Below are 19,587 nucleotides of genomic sequence, written 5' to 3'. Positions count from 1 at the left end.
CAATCTTTTATAGTTTTCAGCGTATAGCTCTTTCACCTCCTTGGTTAAGTTTATTCTTAGGTATTTTTTTTTGACATAGTTTTAAACAGGACGGCTTTTTGACTTTCTCTTTTTGATATTTCATTGCTAGTATAAACAAATGCAACAGATTTGGATATATTAATTAGTTCTAATAACTTTTGTGAGGAAACTTTAGGGTTCTCTATATAGAGTAGCATGTCATCTGCAAATAGTGACAGTTTTACATCTTCCTTTCCAATTTGGATAATTTTTATTTTTTTTCTCTTGTCTGATTGCTGTGGCTAGGACTTCCAGTACTATGTTGAATAGAAGTGTTTAGAGTGGATATCCTTGTCTTTTTCCTGAATTTAGCAGGAAGACTTTCAGCTTTTCACTAGTAAGTATTATTATATTCTCACCAAGACTTGTTATTGTCTGTCTTTTTGATTATAGTGTGTCTGGTGGTTATTGCAGTGGAATCTCACCCTGCTTTGATTTGTATTTCACTAATGACTAATAATGTTAAGCATCTTCTCATGTATGCCTTGGCCATTGGTATATCTTATTAGCGGAAATATCTATTCAAATATTTTGACCATTTTAAAAATTAGGTTTTTTTTAAAAAAAATATTGAGTTACAGGAGTACTTTATATACTCTGGATATTAGGCCCTTATCAGATATATGATTTGCTAGTATCTTTTCCCATTCTTTGCATTTTTAAACTTTTCTTTTTCTATTCTTTGAAGCACAAAAGTTTTAAAATTTTATTAAGTACAGCTTATTTTTTCTTTGATTGCTTGTGCTTTTGGTGTCATATCTAAGAAGCCATACTAATGCAAGATCACAAAGATTTACACCTGTTTTCTTCTAATTATTTTATGGTTTTAGCTCTTATATTCGAGTCATTGATCCAGTTTGAATTAATTTTATAAATAGTCTGAGGTAGGAGTCCCCCATTAAGTTTCTTTGTATGTGGATATCCATTAGTGCCAGCAACTTTAAGATTATTTATCCCTAATCAAATTGTTCTGGCATCATTTGCATTTAATTTAATTACTGATAAGGTAGATTTATGTCTGATGTTTTGCCGTTTATTTTCTGTATGTTTTATGTCTTTTTTTCTTCATCAGTTCCTCCAGTACTGACTTCTTTTGTGTTTAGTAGATATTTTCTGGTGTACCATTTTCATTCTTTGTAGTTTGTTTTGTGTTATTTTCTTAGTGGTTGACTTGGGAACAGTCATTAACACTTCAATTGTAACAATCTATTTCAGATTAATACCAAGTTAATTTCAATAGTATACAAAACTTTATTTATCCATGGCTTTGTGCCCCCCTCCTTTATACTGGTATTGTCACAAATTACAGTTTTAAGCATTGTGTCCTCATCAGCATAGATTTGTAATTGCTTTATGTGCTTAATTGCCATCGTATATCCTCTTCATTAAAATATATTTTCGTATCATTTGTGCATGTTTTAATTGTTTTATTCCTGCTAATTTGGGAATTTCTTTATATATTCTAGATACTAGCCCTTTGTCAGATATGTATGTTTCAAACATTTTATCTCCATTTGTAGCTTATCTTTTCATCCTCTGAACAGTGTCTTTAACAGAGAAGTTTTTAGTTTTGATGAGTTCAAATTAATTGATATTTCCTTTTATGAATTAATATCTTTAGTATTAAGTCTAAGAACTTTTTATCTACTTCTAAATCCTGAAGTTTTAATCTTTTTTTTCTGTATCATTTCAGATTTTACATTGAAATCAGTGATCCATTTTGAATTTTTTTTTTTTTTTGGTGTAAGGTGTGCATGAGATTTTGGTCAAGTTTTTTTGTTTGTTTATATGTTTTTGCCTGTCATCGTCAAATTGCTCCATTACCATTTGTTGGAAAAGCTATCTTTCCTCCACTGAATTCTTTTGCATCTTTGTAAAAAAAAATCATTTGGGCATATTTGGGATCTATTTTTGGATTCTCTACTATGTTTCATTAATTTATGTGTCTCTATGCTAATACAATGCTGTCTTGCTTGTTATTGCTGTGTAGTAATTCTTGAATTCAGGTAGATTGATTCTTACCACTTTTCTCTGATTCTTATTACTTTGCTATTCTTTTTAAAAATTGCTTTAGCTACTCTACTTTCTTTGCCTTTCCATAAAAATTTAGGATAATTTTGTCCATATCTACAAGACATCTTGCTGAAATTTTGATAGGAAATTTAATAGGAATTAAACCCATTTATTAATCTAGGGAGAATTCCCATCTTTTTACTGTGTTGAACTATTGTTCTTCCAATCCATGAACATGGTATATCTCTTCATTTATTTTGATGTTCTTTGACTTCCTTCATCAGTTATGTAGTTTTCAGCATACAAGTCATACATGTTTTATTAGATTAAACCTAAGTAATTCATATTTTGCACAAATTGTATTTTTAATTTATTGTCCAAATTTTCATCACTAGTATAAAGAAACACAATTTTTAATGTTTATTTTGTATCCTGCATTCTTACTGAACTCATTTAATAGTTCTAGACAATCCTTTATAGATTTTGTAAATTCCTTGGGATTTTCTATGTAGACAATCATGTCATTTGCAAAGAAAGACAATTGTGTTTCTTTCTTTACTATCTGTGTGTGTTTTATTTACTTTTCTTGCTTTTTTATACTGTCTAGAACTTCCAGCACTGTATTAAATACAAGTAATATGATCATAAATCCTTGACTTGTTCTCCATCTGGGGAATAAAAATTCAATCTTTCACCATTAATTATAATATTAGCTATAGCTGTTTTGTAGATTCTCTTTGTCAAGTTGAGGAAGTTCCTTTCTATGCCTATTTTTCTGAGAGATTTTGTCACAGAGGGTGTTCAATTTTTTTCAAATGCTTTTTCTGCATCATTGGTAGGGTTATCTGATTACTCTTCATTATCCTGCTAATGTGATGGATTATATTACATGTCTTTTGAATATTGAACCAATCTTGAATTCCTGGAATAAACCCCACTGGGTCATCATTTATAATTCATTTCATATATTGCTGAATTCTAATTGCTAATATGTTGTAAAGGATTATTGTGTCTATGTTCATGAGGAATATTGGTCTGAAATTTTTCTTTCTATGTACTGTCTTTTATCTGGTTCTGGTATCAGGTTAATACTACCTTCATAAAATGAATTGAGAAACATTCCCTTCTCTTCTATTTTCTGGAAGAAAGTGTGTAGAATTGGTGTTAGTTCTTTAAATTTTGGGGAGAATTCTGCAGTGAAACTATTTGGGTTTGGAGATTTCTTTTTTGTCAGTTTTAAAATTACAACTTCAATTTCCTTAATAGTTATAGACCTTTGTATATTATCTATTTCATATTGGTTAAATTTTAGTAGATTTTCTTTTTTGAGAAATTGATTCATTTCATCTAAGTTCTCAAATTTATGTGTGTAGAGTTTTCCATACTAAATTCACTTTTTATCTTTGTGATGTCTGCAGGGTTTGTGATGATAAACCCTGTTTTAGTCCCCAGTGGTAATTTGTGACTTTTCTCTCTTTATCCCCCTCAGTTTTTTTTAGAGGGTGGTCAATTCCATTGATCTTTTCAAAGAATTAACTCTTTGTTTCATTGATTTTTATCTACTGCTTTTCTGTTTTCAATTTCATTGATTTCTCTCCTTTATGAATTTCTTTCTTCTGCTTACTTTTTTTAAACATTTTTTTAAATTGAGTTATAGTCATTTTACAATGTTGTGTCAAATTCCAATGTAGAGCACAATTTTTCAGTTATACATGAACATACATACATTCATTGTCACATTCTCTTTCGCTGCGAGCCACCACAAGATCCTGTATATATTCCCCTGTGCTACAAAGTACAATCTTGTTTATCTATTCTACATTTTGAAATCCCAGTCCCTTCCCACCCCCGTCTTCTGCTTACTTTGGATTTATTTTGCTCTTTTATTTTTCTAGCACTTGAGGTGAGTTTTGTTTTGAGGATTCCCTCTTTTCTAATGTGTGCATTATTACTGCATATTTCCCTATCAGCCCAGCTTTAGCTGTGTCCCACAAATTTTGATATGTTGTATTTTTCTTTTCATTCATCTCCATGTATTTTTAAAAATTTCCTTTGAGTATTTTTCTTTCAGCTATTGATTATTTTGAAGTTTGTTCTTTAGTTACCAAGATGTTTTGATATTTTCCTTTTATCTTTCTGTTACTGATTTCCAGTTTGAGTCCACTATGGTTTGAGAACATAGTATGTGTGATTTAAATTCTTTTAAATTTGTTGAGGTTTGTTTTATAACTCAGAATATGGTCTGTCTTGCCATATGCACATAGGTACTGGGAAAGTATGTGTTTTCTGCAGTTGTTAATTGGAGTAGGGACAGGGATGGACCCCTGTTAATATTGGGGAGGGGTGGAAATCCAGGTTCCCCACTTGGTCTCCACTGACACTGTAGAGGGGTAAGCTAATTCTTGGTGATACAATGATGAAAGTATCAACTTCTTACTTGGCCTTATCTGGCTCTATCCTAGCATGGAGGTTTGACTGCCTCATTACAACCTTGTGAGTGTGGAAGTCTAAGCTGTCTATTCTGCTGTTACTGATGGGGATGAGACTAAGGTTTTCTTTGTGGTTGTATGGCTTGAGTAGAGCAGTATTACTGTATTGTTTTAAAGTTTCCTCTCTGTTAAACTTCTTCTTTCCTGGTCCTCTGACTAGAGAGAGCAGGCTTTTGTTGGGGCTTTTTTTTGTCTGCACCCACTGGCACTACCAGGTTATCATCTTCTTCAGCTACAAGTTTCAGTTATAGGAAACAAAACAAAAACCTAGGAACCTCATTTCCACATTTGTTCCCAGGGTCCTGAGGTCCCTAGCTGGTGAGCTTTTATCTCTTCACCTTTTAGAATCTTCTTATGTTTATTTTTAATATAATTTTCAGGATTTTAGTTGTACTTAGTGGGAGAAATAGGGAGATGTATGTCTGCCACATATTCCTGGAAGCAGAAGTCCCAAATTAGTTTCTGTAAATGTCACTTTTATGACCATTTCTCTTCACAGCCTCATAAATAGCTAATCCCTGACTGCTTTTCCATGGTACAGAGAAGAAGAAAAAAGTTTCAGAGCAGAAGGCCTTATTTAAGGGTCTGATGCTGAGCATATGGCATGGAATTAGAACACAGCAAAAAATGTGGCTTGTCAGAAAATGGAGTACTAAAGAGATCTAGGGTTGTGATAGTCCACAGGCAGGGGAGCATGCTCTGAAGAAGGTATGTGCATGCCTGGATAAATGGGGCAGAAGGAAAAAACTTTGGATATACTACTTTCATTTTTTTAAATTCTCAAATAATAGCAAATAAATTGACAATAAATTCAGTGTGTGTTCAAGGAACAGAAATGGATATGTTACTTTCTAGCACAAATTTACTTACCTGGTTTATTGTGTCTCTCTCCCCACTAGTGTATAAGCTCCAAGAGGATAGGAATTTTTGTCTAATTTGTTTACTAATATATCCCCAGAGCCTATGTAGTAGGCTCTCAATAGATATTTGTTGAATTAATGTATGAGTGAATGAATAACATAGTTGAGAGACCCAGATTCTGATCCTGACTTTGCCACTAACTAGAGATCTTAACAAGGCCACATTCTTTTTTCTGGGCTCAGTTTCTAAGTTAGGAATGATGAGGATTATGCTAAAAAGTCATTGAGTTTCTTTTGTCCTCTATTATTCAGTAGTTCTGTGAATATTTGTATTTTTCTGTAACCTATCTGTGGTATTTATTCATCCATTTACTCATCCATTCATTCACTCATCTGTCCCCCGTTTAGTTCTTCTATCCATTCATCCATCCAACATTTCTTGAATACTGACTATGTGGTGAGGACTTCAGGTTTTGTGTCAAAGATAAAGCAGCTGATTAAAGTTGTGCAGAGTGTTACTATGGAGAACTGTGGAGTACCATGGAGTGTTAACTATGTATAACCTCTATGATAAGGGACTGGATAGGACTCTGTGCTGAAACTAGGGGAAAGCAGTGGAATTGCAAAAGTGGCCCAGCAAAAGGAGCACAAGATACAAAGATACTAAGGTCCTGAAGCAAAAAAGAGCTTTACCTGTGTAAGGGAGAGAAAGAACTGTTCATGGAGGAGTTTAGTGAGCTAAGGGCAGAGTGGGTATGAGATAAGATTCAAGAGGTAAGCAGTACATGTAAGTCCTTAAAAGAGTGCTAAGAGACCAATGGATATATCTTGTCTTTCCTTCTAGCTCCTTGAGGAAGAATGGATGGGATGATGGGGGGGGAGGGAAGGGCTTCATTAACCTTCTCCTAGCTTCCCTCTTTCCATTTATATTTCTTTCTTGGAGATTTTTTTTAAAGAATGAAAGAGTAGTAAATAAAATTGTTAGATTAGCATCAAGAAAAGAATATCTAGTTAAAAGTTATTAGGCATGTCATGAGACTGACTGCTGTGTACGTCATTCCTCATAAGATGATTTGGATGGATCTAATTTCCCAGAAGGGGCTGTTAATCACATTGCACAGCAAAGTTCTACTTCAGATCATCTTTCTTCAGATTTAAAAATATTTTTCCTTTCTTAATTATATGAAGAGTAGTAGAGTAGTAGTAGTAGAAGTAATAGTTAAAATTTATGGAGCATTTACTAGTGGCAGGCACAGTAGTAATAACTTTGCGTGCATTAGTTCATTTATTATGTGCCAGGCACTGTTCTAAGTGCTTTACATAGCTCATTGAATCCTCACCACAACTTAGAGGTAACAATCATTATTATACCCATTTTACAGATGAAATTAAAATCTAGAGAGGTAAGGTTGCTTTTCAAAGTCCCCCAGACAGTAAGGGGGAAGTTAATAATTCAAACTTAGGCAGTCTAACTCCAGAGATTGGGCATTCAACTGTTTTGCTGTGTAGTGAGCTAAGCCAACATGGGCTGCAAGTGCCAAGATACAGAGGGGTCAAAAATGGCAGAAGTCAACAGATAGACAACAGAATCCAGTTAGTGAATCAGGAATTGGAGAGAAGGACAGGCTCCGATAACAGACTGAACAATATGTTACCCATAACATCCAAACCTGAGTGGGGCTATAAATTTGAGCACCAAAGTTGGGGGGATGATCCTGGGCAAAAGCCAATGGGAGCAAACCAGAAATTGGGGTGGAACATCATTTATGAGTCTACAGTCATTCTGAATGGCTCTGCTGGTTTGAACACATACTCCCTTTGAAAGTCTGGTATCTATTACCCCAACAAGCTGCCCAGCCTAGAGGTAGCCTTCTGCATTTGTCAGGGGTAGTATGGAGAATCAAGAGTAGTGGAATAGAGGGAGTATACAAAGCAAGAGAAGTAAAAGGCATAATGAAAAATAATCTCTTCAATTATCATTATTTGAGTCTCACCCTCTCCTTGTTCTGTCATTGTACTGATTCTACTTTGTTGTATAAATCACTTGCATGCAGTCCTCGATGCCTCAAAGGGAATTCTCTGCTCACCTGTGTCCCAAGAGAATTTTTAAGAGAGTAAGTGCCTTTCATTAGTGGTTATAGTGTTCTCAAAACATGTCGAGGACCAGAGAAATATAAGTAATAACACAGAAAGAAGGAGAGGAGACTAAAAAGCACCTAACCCATTGGGAACACAGTTGAGATCCATGTAATAAAGAGAAAAAGAGCCTCTGAAAAATCAAATTAGGTTGAAACAAGAGCCTGCAGGAGAGCCTCCTTCTGTGTAAGAAGTACATTCATTTTAGGACATTGACTTTGCATTGTCTGTTGACTATTTAAAATGTGCATTGACTTTTAAAACATTTAATTTCAAGGTAATTTTGCTACATGCATTTTGTATGAAATAACACAGAGCTATCCCAAGTATGCTTTACCTCGGTTCTACCAATGATGGCATCTCGTATAAATATAGAACATATCATGCCAGGAAATTATTATTGATACAACCCTATTATTGTATTCAGATTTCCCCAATTTTACTTGTTGTATGTATGTTTGTGTGTACTTCTATGCAGTGTTATCACATGAGCAGATTTGTGTGACCACCACCACAACCAAGATCAAGTACAGTTCAATAACCATAAGGTCCTCTGTGTTGCCCTTTTATAAGCAAACTCACCTCCCTAGTAGTCCCCCAAACCTGTCCTTAACCCCTAGCAATCACAAATATATTCTCTATTTCTGTAATTTTGTCATTAAACAATTATATAAATGGAATCATGCAGAATGTTAACCTTTTGTGACTGGCGTTTTTTCCCCTACTCAGCCTAATTTTCTAGAGATTTATCCAAGTCATTACTTCTATCAATAGTTTGTTCCTTTTTACAGCCGGGTAGTTTTCTGTTCTATGGATGTAACATGGTTTGTTTAATCATTTGATCATTTACTGTTCAAGGATATCTGGGTTGAATCCAGTTTTTGAAAACTGAGTAAAGCTTCTATTGATATCCATGTACATGTTTTTGTGTACACATGAAATTTTAGTTCTCTGTGATAAATACTCAAGAGTACAACTGCTGGGTCATATGGTAGTTGCATGTTTAGTTTTATAAGAAACTGCCAAACTTCTTTCTAGAGTGGCTGTGCCATTTAAATTCCCAGTGGCAAATATGAATGATCTTATTGATCTGCATAGCCCTCAGCATTTGGTGTTGTCAATATTTTTTAAACAATTCTAATGGGTGTGTAGGAATATATCATTGTGGTTTTAATTTGCATCTCTCTGATAGTTAATGATGCTGAACATAGGCATATCTCAGAGATACCGCAGGTTCGGTTACAGACCACCACAATAAAGCAAATATTGAAATAAAGCGTGTCACATGATTTTTTGATTTTCCAGTGCATGTAAAAGTTATGTTTACACTATAATGTAATTTATTAAGTGTGAGATGGCATTATGTTTAAAAATCAACACTGCATACCTTACTTTATTGCTAAAAAATGCTAACCATTATCTCTGACCCTTCAACAGTTGTAATCTTTTTGCTGGTGATGATCTTGCCTCTATGTTGATGGCTGCTGACTGATCAGGGTGGTGACTGCTGAAGGTTGGGGTGGCTGTGGCAATTTCTTAAAATAATACAATGAAGTTTGCCACATTGATTGACTCTCCTTTTCATGAATGATTTCTCTGTAGCATGCAATGCAGTTTGATAGAATTTTACGCACATAGAATGTCTTTCAAAATTAGAATCAGTCTTCTCAAACCCTGTTTCTGCTTTATCAACTGAGTTTATGTAATATTCTAAATCCTTTGTTGTCATTTCAACAATTTTCACATCTTAACCAGGGGTAGATTCCATCTCAAGAAACCACTTTCTTTGCTAATCCATAAGAAGCAACTCCTCATCCACTGAAGTTTTATCATAAAATTGCAGCAGCTCAGTCACATGTTCGGGTTCCCCTTCTAATTCTAGTTCTCTTGCCATTTCCACCACATTTGCAGTAACTTCCTTCACTGAGGTCTTGAACCCCTCAGAGTCATTTATGAGGGTTGGAATCAAATTCATTATACTTGCTTCAAGAATGGGTGTGATATAATGGATGGAAACTTAACCATGTAGTTTTGAACAGGGAGCTTTTCTTGACTTGCAGCTTTACTACTTGGAGACTACATCCATGTTCGTAGTCAGTCATGTCTGGATTGATTGCAGTAATGGCTTATAAAATTAACATGTATTTTTTATCAGTGGCATCACTTTTTTTAAATAAAATCTTCTGTGGAACCCCTATAGATCAAACAGATAAAAATGGAATTGCTCAGTGAAGCAGGGGATAGGTTGGGATACTAAGCCTGCTCAGTCAGTCTTGCCCCTTGAAGCTTCTCTATAGGCCCCTAAGACCTACTGTGGAATCCTGGGGCTCTAAAACATGGCTTGAATCATTGATTTAGAGACTTAATGAATGCAATGCAGGGTCATGTGACTAAGCCCTACCCCTCTAGCTTATGCTCATTCTGAATCTATATTTAGCTGTAGTAATAGAAATCAGAGAACCTATACCAATTGATCCCACTGTGTTCATGGTCAGAGAATATGTCCCATTTAGACAGATATTAGACCAGGACATTGTTTAGTTTGCTAAGAACAGGGACTTGTGGCACTGAAGTCAAAGATTAAATCAGAGCACTTAGTGCAATGCCAGGGCAAATTACCCTTGAGATTAATGGATGCTTCCGAACTGCTATTAGTTGAAGAGGAGTTCAGCCAAGAAGATCACTGAAAAATTGTGTAGAGAAGATGTTCATGTTTCTCTTGTTTCTTTACAAATTATTTGTGCTGTTACAAATTATGACTTGTGTAGTGTTGAGAAATAGGACCTTGTGAGAATGGCCAGTTCGAGAGATGTGCTTGATCTGAGAGTCTTTACCATTATTAATCAAACCCAGATACTCTTCTGCCTATAGGATCATGTTCCTATAATAGTGAGTAGTTCTGTGATCAACAAATGACTTGGCAGTGGTTTATCTGTATTCTTTTGGTACTTGATTCAAAAAGTAAGATTGTTGTGCTTTTCACTAAGATTATTTCCAGGAACTAAGATGATATCCAATAGCAAGGGCCATTTAGAGAGACTGAAAAAGTCAATATAGCTATCATCTACCTATGGCCTAATTAAACTGGCAATTTAATCAAGAGAGAAAGTCAGTTTCAATATCTTGCTAGATAAGAAAACATTTAAAGCTGCTTAAAACCAGGTTAAATTTATCAGAGACGCTGGGTGTGTACACTGAAGACACAACCAAAGAAGACACAACCATATATACTCTATCCTATTTTAGGCCAGAAACTGACCCAAGGAGCATAGTTCAACTGCCTTTGGACATCCTTGAGAGAAACAGCTATTTTTTCGCCTCTTTCAAGAACCTACCAGATATGATACATAGTGAAGCCTCAATTTTATATGACAGACTGAGGCCTGTGACAGACTGTGGCTTATCTAGGTCCTAAATCCTTTGGTTATCAGTTCACAGGCTCTTTTCTTGGGTTCCTAATGATGACAACATAACCTTTCAGATTGGTGCACAATCGGCTTTCCATAAACAGGATTGGGTTAGAAATAGGATCAACCTATTTGCCAAAATGCACTCAAAGAAAGGAGATTCAATGTAATTGAATACCCTTTCCCCACCCACTCCTTCCACCGTACACAAATGCCCAGAAGGAGGCACTGCAGTGTGGCCAGGCAGTGCTGCTGTCTTCTACGTGTCCTGGCAAGCTTGGGAATAGAGCTCCTGGTGTCTCCAGAGAAGTAGATCACAAATGACCTTGAACTGCCAGCCCTTTTAGATGTCTATTTCTGAAGCTAGTTTTGCCAACATGTTCTTAAACCTGATTTCATTCTAACCTAACCTCTGTTTTCTTTAATACCAGCTTTATTGAGATATATTTCACACTCTATAAAATTTGCCCTTTTAAAACATACAATTCAGTGAGCTTTAGTGTATTCACAGAGTTGTGCAACCATCACCACTGTCTAATTCCAGACCATTTTCATCTCCTCAAAAAGAAACCCCACGCTTGTTAGCACTTGCTCCCCATTCCCCCGGCCCGTTACTTCTGTCTCTGTAGATTGGGCTATTCTGGAAATTCTTATTTTGTTGACTGCATTATTTTTTCCAAAGGTGTTTTCCTAGATGTTAGGATAATTTTCAGTTTTCTTTCAAAGCTGGCTTAGAATAAGTAGATTCTTAGAGTTTGTTTTACTGTAAAAAACAGCCCAATCATGATCATTTCATGCTATTTTTTCACCAACCCTCTTAAACCCTTCCTCCTTTTCTTATCTAAGAAGCACTATAGGATAGTGGCTAAGAGAGTGATATTTGGACAAAGAAACAGACCTGTGTTGTAATCTCAGCTCTGTCAGTTGTGAGCTCTGTGATGGTCATGGGGAAAGTTACTGACTTCTCTGTACCTCAGCTTCCCCATGTATAAAATGAGAATAGCAGTAGTGCCTGTGTTGTAGAGTTGTTGTGAAGATTGAATAATTGAATAAATGAAAGCACAAGGCACAGTGCCTGAAATTAAATGCTAATTAATGATAGCTTTTATTATGTCTGAGCTACAAAATATGCTGTAACTTGGATTGTGTTACAAACATGCAGTCATGACAGATTCTATATGACTTAGTTAAGTGATAACAAGAACACTGAAGATATTTGACATACAGAGCTAATATTTTAGTTCCTTGTACATTACTACATTTTCATTATATCTTAGCCAAAATTCACATTGATTACTTTCCTAAAGATCTGGAATCCCAGATGCAAGCTGAGGTCTCCTAAGCCGAGACTCCACTAAGAGAGCAACACAAACCAGTGACCTAGTCAGTTGATTTGCATTTGTTAGAGTCTCAATTGACATTTTCAGAGATAGGTTTCAAGGTATCACATCCAAGGAAGAAAAAGTGTCTTGGTATCAGGTCTTAGACTTTTCAGCTCCTGTGAGAACTTGAGAAAAAATTTTTGCATTTTAGCTTGGATTTCACCAAGTCCTAGAAAACATCAAGTTTTCCCTGAAGGAGAGCTATTTTTCCTTGAGAACTGTCTTCACTATGTCACGGGATATGCGTTCACTTTTCACCATTAGAATCCAGTAATAGGAATGGCAAGGACAGAAGGGAGCTATTTCTTCAAAACAGTTGGTTTATGTATTCTTAAAACTCTCTGTAAAAAAAGAATAGGAAGGCATTGGAGACGAGACTTCACCCCCTTCAGAAAATGACACCACATGGAATGCTGAATACATCTTTCTCTCTGCATGAGATGATATTAGTGGCCTAGAAATAGAACTTGGTAAAATGAAGCTCACAGTCATAAATAGACAACTGAAGGTTTGGAAGTGCAGGGAGGGGATTTAATCAGGAAAATGTTCTTTTAATTTTAACGGTTTTTCACTGCAAAGCCACTGTGGAGCTCAGAAAGAGGACTAATTAAAACAGAGGGACAGAGGGTGAAATAGATGATTCTTGTACCAAGGCTGCTGCAATGCAGGAAAAGTGTGTTGGCATGTTTCTTTCTCAAAAAAACTGTGGACCTGCTGGTGCGAGCCACAACCCAGGCCAGCCCTGCGTGGTAGGATGCTTTGTTAGAATGTGTATTCCACTTAGAACAGTGCTGCGTAGAACTGGACCATGGGGGTGCCAAACAGAGTAATATAGCATTTAATATAGTGTCTTAGGAGTGGTGCCTGCTGTTAATTTGGCTGCTTTGACATAGCACATGGATCTGGGTTTGTTGTGAATTTTGCAGTTGACTGAACCGGAGTGTTGGCTAAAATTTGGTGCTGGTGGCCTACAGCAATTCAGCAGTGTCATTTCGTGGTGAAAAACACAGGCTCTCGGGTTCAATCTATCTGGGTGTTAGTCTTTCTCTTCTTCATCACTTCCCTCCCTCCCATAAGTGTTTAGTGAGTGCTAAGTAATATGCAGGTGCTCCACTAGGCAGCGGAGCTCTAATATGGAAGAATACTAAATATTGTTCTCGTCCCTTTAGAGTTTATCATCTAGTTAGGGAACGAACAACAAGAGAAATTGTAGGAGTTACTGTGGAAGGGACAAACAAGTTTTGGTGATGGAGTGGATGGGAAGTATACAATCAGGTAGTGTGGTAAACTCTACTACCTACTCACTGTGTAAACCTACCCTTAACCTAAAATTATCTCACCTCTAAACTAAGAATAACAATAGTACCTTCTTGATAGGGTTTTTGTGTGAAAATTAAAAGAGGTGATGCATATACAGCGTTTAGGTCTGTTCTTGGCACTGAGTACAACCATTGCTACTGCTATTCTATTATGAACAAGGCCAAGTGGCACTAAACCTTCTCTTCTCCAAGCTAAACATCCCAGGTCCTTTGGCTATTCTTGTTCTAAAATGCTTTCCTGATCTCATGCTGATTTACTCTTCTTCTTTCCAGTCACTGAGGCTGGGGTTTTGAGTACTATCTCCATAATCTCATAAGCTAACCCTGGGAGAAGGCCCAGCTGAGATTCTGAGAGATGGTCGCCAGTGGCAGAGTTGAAATGCAAACATATTGGCAGGGGGCCTGAGGCAGAATAGTTAGCGAGATAGCCAGTGTTCAGTACTTCCCTAGTCACCTTTCAGTGTCGCTCATTTGATCAGTGGATGTTTTCCTTCCCAAACTGAACCAAGATTATCTCTACCTACTGAAACCTACTTCCATAGGAGCTGCGACATTTAATTACAGTGATATATAAATGACTAAACTGGCTTAGTGTGGATTTAAGCTGGCTGGCCCTGCCCCCGCCCCCAGTGTTGGCTTTAGGTACCACATGACCCTAGAGGGGGATATATCAGCCATGTGAGTAGCAACATTTGTTTTCTTCAATATGTTTGTTCTATAGGAAAACCTGATAAGCTCACTTCTTATTCTTTCCTTGTTGGGAGGAATAACCAGTAAACTAGAAAACAGAATAATCATAGCAATGGTGGAGAACCAACTGGGCAGAAGTATATGGAAAGGAAAAATTACCCAGAGGTTGGTAGAGAACCACAATCTTACTATGTAGTAAATGCTTTAGAAGCCACATCATGCTTCACTTTCTCCCTTAGTGAAATAAGGCTAATAATAAATATTTCACAGGATTGTGGGGAGGATTAAATTAGTTAATAAATGAATGGTGCTTGGAGCAATTTCTTTCATAGTGTACGCATTGAAAAAGTGTCATTGTCTGAGAATAAGTCTGTGCTTATTAAAATCTCTGATCTAGAGCAAGGAAGGTGGTAAAGTCTGTTGTACTTGGTGCTGGCCAGACCATAGTTAGAAACTTGGGTCCACTTCTTGGTGCCATGTAGACATGTTTTATTTGTACTGCTGAGTATTATTTTTACTAATTAAGCTCCATATTTTATTCAGATTTCATCATCTAAAAATGTGGTAAAATATACATAACATAAAATTCACCATTTTAACCATTTTTAAGCGTGCACTTCAGTAACATTAAGGATATTTACATTGTTGGGCAACCATTACCACCCTCCATCTCCAGAACTTTCTCATCTTCAAAAACTGGAACCCTGTACCCACTAAAAAATAACTCCCCATTCTTCCCTCCCTACAGCCCCTGGCAACTACCATTTTGCTTTCTGTATCTAGGAGTTTGATTACTCTAGGTACCTCATATAGGTGAAATAAGAAAACATTTTGTCTTTTTGTGTCTGGTGTATTTCACTTAGCTTAATGTTTTCAAAGTTCATTCCTGTTGTAGCATGTATTAGAATTTCCTTTCTTTTTAAGGCTGATTAATATTCCATTGTATGGATATACCACATTTTGTTTATCCACTCATCTGTTGATGAACATTTGGGTTGTTTCCACCTTTTGACTATTGTGAATAATGCTGCTGTGATTTGTCAAGGTCTGCGGGGAGGGAGTGTTATTTGCTCTAATTCCAGATTGAAAGTCTAGGGGGAAGCATCAAAGCTAAGAAATAGAGGTTCTGAGGAGATCAATCTGGACTCAGTTTGAAACACCTGCAGCACAGGGTATGTTGGAAAATAGAATTCCCAGTCATCTCTTGGAGCCCTATCTATCAGGATGTTGTAGAGGAGATTAGTGAACTGAGGTGAAAGTTTGAAATAGAAGGCCTCTTTGGACTTACCCAAATTAAATATTCCACAATATTAAATACCAACACTATCAATAAGTAAGAAGAGTGGTTTCCATGAATGCTTTAAAACATCATGGCTTTATAATCACCTAATCCTAGGATATTTGTATTTTAATAGTTGCTATAGCTTAAACCCCCAATAATGACTCTATCTCTGAAGGAAAAGTTTTTAGGGATTAGTATCTGGGCACCCGAGGAATATTTTCCCTGCCCTAACCCATTACTTATTTTGTCTATAAGTCCTGGTTGCAGGAACTTAAATGAAACTTATCTGAAAATTCTGGGTTAAATTTGGGGTCTGGTTTCTCCCTTTCCCCTTCTTCCTTTGCTTCTCTATTAAGAGCTTTCCTACAGCGATAGATGGCCCCTATTTTTAATGGACCTGTAAAGATGGGAGGTATGCTTGGCTTAGAGGGCTTTGGGATAGAATTTCTCAAGGATGTTTATTTTAGTACAAAGGGGATAAGATATCCTCTCTAGAATCTATAGGATGAGAAATTGGTCCACTTCCTCCAGTGGAAGTAGAACAGTGCGTTAAGATTTATCCATAAATTGAGGGCATCTTGTCACTTATTCCAAAGTCTTTGGTCTCTGCATAGTTAATAAGAAATTTAATCTAGCAGTCCTTCACTAGTTTTGTGAAGAGTTAAGTGATCCATTCTTGACAACAGGGATCCTCCATACTTTATGAGCCTTGAAATCAATAGCTCTTGTAAACATTAGAAAAAATCAACATTCTTTGGCCAGAGGTTAACACTGGTCAATGCTACCATGGGTGAAATGAGATTAGAGAATGAGATGGGGAGAAGGAAGAGAATAGATACAAAGTTCTCATTGCTTGTGATCCCAGGGAAGCTGGCAATGTATGCACTAATCCTACAGATCCCTCTTGCCCTCCTGCCGGGGTCTGAAACAGTGGCAATGGGCAGTATCCCGAGTGTTCTTAGAAAGCAAGATGTAGGATGCCCTCAGTCCATGGGGCACATGAATACAGGAGATGGTGACCAGAGGAAGCATAATACTTCAAGAACCCAAGAAGGACCCTGCCTTTTCCATTATAAGTGGCTTGATGTCAACAACACTCAACTCTTTCTCATTTCTTTCTAATTCCCAATAGGCAGTAGAATGTAGTTTCAAGAATACAAACTCCAGAGACCACCTGGGTTTCAATAACAGTTCCACCAATTACTCGCTGTATGCTTTCATCAAATTCCTTAACCTCTTTGGATTTTAATTTACTCATCTGTTAATGAGGAAAGTCATAAAAGCACAGACCACATATGACTGTTTTGTGTATTTAACATGATAGTGCACATAACAACCAAGTGCTGGCTAAGGAGAAAAGAATATGCAAATAATATTTTCTGCCAATAGTGTGTGCGTGTGTATGTATGTATATACAATAAATATGTAACTGCTCTGCTTAACACAGAGTTGGCCTTAAAGAGCCTAGGTAGTATGATTAAAAATTAAGCGAGTCCCCTACGTGAAATATTTCCTTTGTTCCCTATTATGACATCTGAAATTTCATTTAGGATTTAATTTCCTTATCTATGGGAGACTTTCTAGTCTTCAGGAGTGCCTTGCAAAAATGGAAAGAAAGAAGGGGGTGGAAAACCTCTGTGAAAGGGAATACTGTAAGCAATTACTAGACAGTGCATCAATTAATCAACAAATCTTATTGAGAGTTGATTGACAGCCAGCCAGAACTAGCTTTTTGAGAAGAACTAAGTTAAGTGTAGGGGGGATCAGTAGTACCAGAAAAAGGGGCAAGGGAAACTAAAAAGGAAATAGGGGGTACTAAAATCAATTTTGCCAGTGGTGCAATTTGCCCAATTGTTGATCAAGAGCTCAGGATACTTAGCAGAGGTAGTGACTTTGGTAGGGATCAAACTAAACAACAAACTGTGTATAAGCAAGGGATGCAATCTTTGACTCCGTCTCTTTCTTGGCTGAGATGACTAACCTCTCAGTGTCTTGGTTTCTCTGTCTCTGTGATGCTGACCTGCATCAAGCCATCAACCAAGCTGCCAACTAGACAGGCTATGTGTTGCCAGCTGGTACCAAAGATAAGCTCCCTTTCATGTTTCTCCATCTGGGCAGAGAAGGAGGTAGTTGTCCCAGGGCCATGTTGTGAAGCCCAAGAGCAAGTCCATGATTAGGTTGCCTGAGAGCCTCACCCTATAAGGTGTCTCTCTGGGAACATTATTGTCCTTTATTTCTTCCCCAGTTTTCCATTGTCTGCCTACTGGCAACTGGCATTCCCAGTCCCTCAGCATCCAATTCAGTACCCCTCAGATGAAGATCAAGTAGTTTAAGTCATTTAAGTTCTCAGCAGATTTTTCCTACTAGTTTCTATTCCCTCATATACAGCTCTGGTTGTGTATGATAAACACTTTCTAAATCTTGGTTTGTAATAAAAAAAATCCACAGGCTATTGGTTTCTGGTTAGATATTCTACCTGCAATTTAAGTAGCCACCACTGTGTAGACATTAGTGCTGCTTGGTTATTAGCTATGGTATGAAGATCTGGGTGCTTGGAAATTGCCGTAGTCATGGTTGACGATGGTTGACAGTATCTGAAATTTATTTTGCTTCTACCAGCATTTTCATTTCAAGTTCTTTATCAACAAATAAGAAAAGGAAATCACTTTGTGACTCCTAAGATTCATTTTAGGAGTCACAAAGATCAAAGGGTGATTTTGGTTCTAAGAAGCAGGCAGGGTAGCTCCTGATACTACATTATACCCATTCAATGGATAATAAATGAAACATGACTTAGGCCTTTTATGATGGTGCATCTGTATGTGCTGTGCTGAAGAGGGTTCTATAGTGGCCATCTCCAAAATGGCGTTCTGGAAGTAAATATTAGAAATTCTAGTGTTAACTTTCATTGTATGAAAGGAATTAGGATGTACTTATATTTGATGTTCAGATTGGCATTTATACCCTTTTTTAGTATCTATGTTAGAGGATCTCATGCCACCTAAGATTTATAAGATATCTGAGGGAGAGGTAAGAATTCCACAATTAGAAATTCGTGGATCTGCCTTTAGAACATTGCAGTACATTGCCATTTACGTATTCCAAACAGTGAATTTATGAATCATATTACCTGATTTTAATTAAATAAACTCTCAAAAAATGGACATGTAGCTTAATATTTCTTCACAGCAACAGTGGGTTAAAGATCATACTCATAACGTAAGCACAAATGAACAACAGTAAAATGGCAGAGCTGGTTCCTCTCCTCTTCATGGTATGAGCTAGTCATCATCTATTGATTTATTAGGTGAAAAGTGGTGATCTAATTAGCTTAGAAAAGCAGTTTTCCAAAAGCAGAACAAAACAAAATTATTGAGAAGACTATAAAAAACCTATGTCTATTATTATTAATGACCATATCTCACTCTAAGTGTGTATTTTGCCTTGAGATATTAGTGAATTACAGTAGATCATGCACATAATTTGTAGATAAGTAAATTTACATATATTTAGATATTTTCTCCAAAATTTTTTGTAATGTGGTATATGATCTCTGCCCTTATGCTGGGTATAGCTCTGGTTAGAATATTGGAGACTTAATTCTAAGGATTGCTTAGGATAGAAAAATCCTTAATTCACCCCTTCTCTCCCTCTCTTCTTTAGCCTTTACTCTACTTCCTCCCTTTCCGGTTGTTTCCCCAGTTCCTTAAATCCAAGTCATTCCAATATTCCTATCCCTTCTTCCACCTGCACTGTCATATCAATAATTCCCTCTCTGTATAATCAGTTATGTTCACTCATTAAAAACTTCTCATAGCGGATTTATAGCCTGGCTCTTGACACTAATATTTCTCTTCAAAGAAACTCTGCCTCCCTTTCCTAGAACATAATCGGATTTTTAAATAATCCTATAAAATAGTGACTTCGTAAACTACAAATAAGGTCAAGT

This window comes from Vicugna pacos, chromosome X (assembly GCF_048564905.1).
Source record: "Vicugna pacos chromosome X, VicPac4, whole genome shotgun sequence".
NCBI lineage: Eukaryota > Metazoa > Chordata > Mammalia > Artiodactyla > Camelidae > Vicugna > Vicugna pacos.
The sequence above is the reverse complement of the archived record's forward strand: the minus strand, read 5'-3'. Positions refer to the sequence as shown.